The sequence below is a fragment of the Mustela lutreola genome, chromosome 4 (genome assembly GCF_030435805.1).
Source record: "Mustela lutreola isolate mMusLut2 chromosome 4, mMusLut2.pri, whole genome shotgun sequence".
In the NCBI taxonomy this organism is placed as follows: Eukaryota; Metazoa; Chordata; class Mammalia; order Carnivora; family Mustelidae; genus Mustela; species Mustela lutreola.
In genome coordinates, this window is record NC_081293.1 from 120,816,353 (window position 1) to 120,823,297 (window position 6,945).

The window sequence follows — 6,945 nt, forward strand, 5'->3', positions numbered from 1 at the left end:
TTCAAGTTAAAAGGTTATTATGGAATATGTTGTATTAAATCTCTAGTTGTAATGATAAGTAGGTTAAAAAAATTAAACAGAACAAGAATAGTGAGGACGAATTAAAAATAAAAGTTGTACCTATGAAATATACAGGTTTTAGGGCAATACCAGGAACTTAATATATTGTTTTCCCCTGATGTTAGGGTTTTACAGATTTATGGGGATCCTGTGGTGGTTGTCCTCTCATTCTTTTGGCTGACTTTCTGGGGGAGTGGCCTGCTGCATTGTTTTTCAGTCAGTCTTGCTTGGGTTGAGTCCTCCTGCCTCCTATCAGGGGGTTGGGCTCTGTGGAAACCGGTTTTTCAGGCTTTTGTTCTCTGGAGGTTTTTTTGTTTGTTTGTTTCCTTTGGTGGTTTTTTGCAGCTTTTCGGAGGTTTCGAGGGAAGCAAACTGCACCCCGACCTCTGTCTCAGAGAGAAGCCTCAGTCTGCTCTCCTCTCTGTGGCCCAGAACACACACAATCCCTCTCTGTAAACTCCATTGAGCCATGTATCCTCCCACAGGCAGAGCACGTCCCCAGCCACCGTGTTAGGGGTTGCCTTAAGCGACCTCTTGTCCCTGCAAGCCCCGTGCCAAAACTATGAGCAACATTGGTGCAGGGATCCTACTTCTGGTGGCTGCTTTTCCCAGGACTGCAGACCTCAGGTTGACAGCTCAGGTGATTGCACTGAGGCTAGGAGAATCCAGACCTAGAGACCACTAGTTAGCTCTAGGACAGAGCTTTATCAGGGCTGGTGGGAAGCTGAGGGGGAGTGGGTCAGTTCCTGGTCGAGTGGTGTGCAAAAGTTCTAGGGAGCACAGGCTGACGCCATCATCAGACTCCCCCATGCGAGGTGGGAGTGTTCATGATGCAAGCCTTGCAACCCTGAGGGCATAGCCACACTCTCTCTGGCACAGGTGGTCATCGGTGGTGGCTGTCCTGGGTCCATGGACTTAGGCCTGTGTCTGTGACCCCCTGATTCCACCAGTTGCCCCTTAAGATCTTTTGCTCTTTTTGAGTGCTTTTAACCAGACTCCAAGACAATGATGGTCCCCAATCACAGGGCGCTCTTGTATTGGGGTATTACTTTCCAATGGGTCACTTCTGGTGGCCCACTCCCCCTTCTGATTATCCCGGCTCGATCATCTAGCCATCCAGCCCCACGTCATAGATTTTCAGATGCCCATTCCATTCACCAAAGAGGGACAGAAAACACTTTTCTGTATTGCCCTTTAGAAAACAAACCCTACTGGAGACTGGCAGGTCACTGAATAAATCCTCATGAGAACCACCAGCGTCTGCCCTCTTCCTCCATCGGGCTAGCCAGACCAACTATTAATTTAATTAGTAAGAAGAGAACATGAAAGTATCAATCTCAGTGACAGCAAATATATAGCAAAGGTAAGGGATTAATAAATCTCTTATAAATAAATCCCTCACTTATAAAAGCTAGTATGAAGATCAAAACAGAAGAGCAATGAAAATAATTATAATCATAATAATTATTTAAAGGATACACAAAGTAAAAAGGTGTTAAATATGACATCAAAATTATAAAATGTCAGGAGAATAAAATATAGAGTCTTAAAATGTGTTCAAAGTAGGGCTCCTGGTGGCTCAGTTGGTTGAGCGACTGCTTTCGGCTCAGGTCATGATCCCGGACTTCCAGGATCAAGTCCCGCATTGGGCTCCTAGCTCCTTGGGGGTCTACTTCTCCCTCTGACCTTCTCCTCTCTCATGCTCTCTTTCACTCATGCTCTCTCAAATAAATAAATAAAATCTTTAAAAAAATGTGTTCAAACTAAAAATGCCATCAACTCAAAATCGACTTATTTATATAGGATGTTATAGGTGAACCTTATGGTCACAACAAGGCAAAAACTTATAATTGATACACAACAAGTAATAAAAAATGAATCTAAAAATAACAAAGCAAGTTATCAAACCATAAGAGAAGAGAACAAGAGAAGAAGTAAAAAACAGAGAGGAACTACAAACTAGCCAGAAAACAATTAACAGAATGTCGATGAGTGCATACATACCAATTATTACTTCAAATATAAATGGACTAAAGTCTCTAATTAAAAGACATGGAGTGGCTGAGTGGGTGAAAAATCAAGGCCCATCTATATGCTGCCTGGAAGAGACTTATTTCAGATTTAGGGCACAGACTGAAGGTAAATGAATAGAAAAAGATAGTTCATGCAAATAGAAACCAAAAGAATGCTGGTGTGGTTATACTTGTATCAAAGAAAAAAGACTTTAAAAAAAAAACTACGATAAAAGCCAAGAGATGGTATTATACAATAATAAGAGCATTATATAATAATAAGGGCATTATATAATTATAAGAATATCTAACTATATAAAGATCTAAAGAGATAAATAGAAATACAATAGTAGTAGAGAACTTTAATATCCCACTTACCTCAATGCTCACATCATCCAGACAGAAAATTTAATAAAGAAACTCGCCTAAAATTACACATTAGACTAAACTATATATATACACATATATAGAGAACAGTATATAAAAATGTACCAGAATATGCATTCTTCTCAAGTGCACATAGAACATTCTCCAGGGCAGATCACATATTAGGCAAAAAAATAAGCCCCCATAAATTTAAGATTACTGAAATCATATTAAGCATCTTTTTCCACTGTAGTGTTATGAACCTAGAAACTAATTACAAGAAGAAAATTGGAAAAATTGAATCTATATAACATATGGAAATATATATGATAATATATATATTTGATATAAAATATATAATTATTATGTATAATATATAATGATATATATTTGAAATATATCATATATAAAATGGTATTTTTACGACTTTTTTAACCCAAGATGTAACTCCCTGAACTTAAATCCATGCTGAAGACACCAAATTGTATCCACTCACAATTTCTCTTTTTATTTCCCAAGAATAAACTTCCTAAGGGATAACTGCATTATAAGCAGTAACTCATTCTTACCAGAGCATTGACAGTTACTTGAACAGTACCACTTCTCTGTCTAAGGGGATAGTGGTCCAAGACTGTTATTTTCTCTGTTATCTTGTACTGGGATTCAAATTTCCTAACCAGTGAATCCAATAGCTTTACCATTCCTGACACTAAAATGAACAGAGAACAGTTATCCCTGGGATAATAAATCTCTTTAATTTATGCTAAATCATAAACCATATAAATAAAATAATCACAAAATAACAAATGGAAATGAACTATTACAAATAAAATTTGGTTATCTATTCATACTTCCAGAGTATAATTCATCAGCAAAATCATGGCAGGTGTTAATTTACACAACAAATGATAATGAAAATACAACGGTTCAAAATCTGTGGGACACAACAAAGGCAGTCCTGAGAGGAAAATATATAGCGGTACAAGCCTTTCTCAAGAAACAAGAAAGGTCTCAGGTACACAACCTAACCCTACACCTAAAGGAGCTGGAGAAAGAACAAGAAAGAAACCCTAAGCCCAGCAGGAGAAGAGAAATCATAAAGATCAGAGCAGAAATCAATGAAATAGAAACCAAAAAAACAATAGAACAAATCAACGAAACTAGGAGCTGGTTCTTTGAAAGAATTAATAAAATTGATAAACCCCTGGCCCGACTTATCAAAAAGAAAAGAGAAAGGACCCAAATAAATAAAATCATGAATGAAAGAGGAGAGATCACAACTAACACCAAAGAAATACAAACTATTATAAGAACATACTATGAGCAACTCTACGGCAATAAATTTGACAATCTGGAAGAAATGGATGCATTCCTAGAAACATATAAACTACCACAACTGAGCCAGGAAGAAATAGAAAGCCTGAACAGACACATAACCAGTAAGGAGATTGAAACAGTCATTAAAAATCTCCAAACAAACAAAAGCCCAGAGCCAGACGGCTTCCCGGGAGAATTCTACCAAACATTTAAAGAAGAACTAATTCCTATTCTCCTGAAACTGTTCCAAAAAATAGAAATGGAAGGAAAACTTCCAAACTCATTTTATGAGGCCAGCATCACCTTGATCCCAAAACCAGACAAGGATCCCACCAAAAAAGAGAGCTATAGACCGATATCCTTGATGAACACAGATGCGAAAATACTCAACAAAATACTAGCCAATAGGATTCAACAGTACATTAAAAGGATTATTCACCACGACCAAGTGGGATTTATTCCAGGGCTGCAAGGTTGGTTCAACATCCGCAAATCAGTCAATGTGATACAACACATCAATAAAAGAAAGAACAAGAACCATATGATACTCTCAATAGATGCTGAAAAAGCATTTGACAAAGTACAACATCCCTTCATGATCAAAACTCTTCAAAGTGTAGGGATAGAGGGCACATACCTCAATATCATCAAAGCCATCTATGAAAAACCCACCGCAAATATCATTCTCAATGGAGAAAAACTGAAAGCTTTTCCGCTAAGGTCAGGAACACGGCAGGGATGTGCATTATCACCACTGCTATTCAACATCGTACTAGAGGTCCTAGCCTCAGCAATCAGACAACAAAAGGAAATTAAAGGCATCCAAATCGGCAAAGAAGAAGTCAAATTATCACTCTTCGCAGATGATATGATACTATATGTGGAAAACCCAAAAGACTCCACTCCAAAACTGCTAGAACTTATACAGGAATTCAGTAAAGTGTCAGGATATAAAATCAATGCACAGAAATCAGTTGCATTTCTCTACACCAACAGCAAGACAGAAGAAAGAGATATTAAGGAGTCAATCCCATTTACAATTGCATCCAAAACCATAAGATACCTAGGAATAAACCTAACCAAAGAGACACAGAATCTATACTCAGAAAACTATAAAGTACTCATGAAAGAAATTGAGGAAGACACAAAGAAATGGAAAAATGTTCCATGCTCCTGGATTGGAAGAATAAATATTGTGAAAATGTCTATGCTACCTAAAGCAATCTACACATTTAATGCAATTCCTATCAAAGTACCATCCATCTTTTTCAAAGAAATGGAACAAATAATGCTAAAATTTATATGGAACCAGAAAAGACCTCGAATAGCCAAAGAGATATTGAAAAAGAAAGCCAACGTTGGTGGCATCACAATTCCGGACTTCAGGCTCTATTACAAAGCTGTCATCATCAAGACAGCATGGTACTGGCACAAAAACAGACACATAGATCAATGGAACAGAATAGAGAGCCCAGAAATAGACCCTCAAATCTATGGTCAACTAATCTTCGACAAAGCAGGAAAGAATGTCCAATGGAAAAAAGACAGCCTTTTCAATAAATGGTGCTGGGAAAATTGGACAGCCACATGCAGAAAAATGAAATTGGACCATTCCCTTACACCACACACAAAAATAGACTCAAAATGGATGAAGGACCTCAATGTACGAAAGGAATCCATCAAAATCCTTGAGGAGAACACGGGCAGCAACCTCTTCGACCTCTGCCGCAGTAACATCTTCCTAGGAACAACGCAAAAGGCAAGGGAAGCAAGGGAAAAAATGAACTACTGGGATTTCATCAAGATCAAAAGCTTTTGCACAGCAAAGGAAACAGTTAACAAAATCAAAAGACAACTGACAGAATAGGAGAAGATATTTGCAAACGACATATCAGATAAAGGACTAGTGTCCAGAATCTATAAAGAACTTAGCAAACTCAACACCCAAAGAACAAATAATCCAATCAAGAAATGGGCAGAGGACATGAACAGACATTTCTGCAAAGAAGACATCCAGATGGCCAACAGACACATGAAAAAGTGCTCCATATCACTCGGCATCAGGGAAATACAAATCAAAACCACAATGCGATATCACCTCACACCAGTCAGAATGGCTAAAATCAACAAGTCAGGAAATGACAGATGCTGGCGAGGATGCGGAGAAAGGGGAACCCTCCTACACTGTTGGTGGGAATGCAAGCTGGTGCAGCCACTCTGGAAAACAGCATGGAGGTTCCTCAAAATGTTGAAAATAGAACTGCCCTATGACCCAGCAATTGCACTATTGGGTATTTACCCTAAAGATACAAATGTAGTGATCCAAAGGGGCACGTGCACCCGAATGTTTATAGCAGCAATGTCCACAATAGCCAAACTATGGAAAGAACCTAGATGTCCATCAACAGATGAATGGATCAAGAAGATGTGGTATATATACACAATGGAGTACTATGCAGCCATCAAAAGAAATGAAATCTTGCCATTTGCAACAACATGGATGGAACTAGAGCGTATCATGCTTAGCGAAATAAGTCAAGCAGAGAAAGACAACTATCATATGATCTCCCTGATATGAGGAAGTGGTGATACAACATGGAGGCTTAAGTGCGTAGAAGAAGAATAAATGAAACAAGATGGGATTGGGAGGGAGACAAACCATAAGTGACTCTTAATCTCACAAAACAAACTGAGGGTTGCCGGGGGGAGGGGGTTTGGGAGAAGGGGGTGGTATTATGGACATTGGGGAGGGTATGTGATTTGGTGAGTGCTGTGAAGTGTGTAAACCTGGTGATTCACAGACCTGTACCCCTGGGGATAAAAATATATGTTTATAAAAAATAAAAAATTTATAAAAAAAAAATTTACACATCATTTTATTTATTTATTTATTTATTTATTTATCTATCTATTTATTTAAAACAGAGTGAAAGCTAGAGAGAGAGAGAAAGAGCACACACACAGGAGGAGAGAGAGAGAGATAAATAGGCCCCCACTGAGCAGGGAGCCCAGTGTGGGACTCCATCCTGAGCCACCCAGGCATCCCATTTACACACCATTTAACCACCTCTTTTACATTCTTAGATATAAGGAACATAGATATGCTTAAACTTTCTGAAGATCTATATAATAAAGATCAAATCTTTGGTGATTTTTCTGCAGCAATTACTAATGAATGGATACAGCTTAC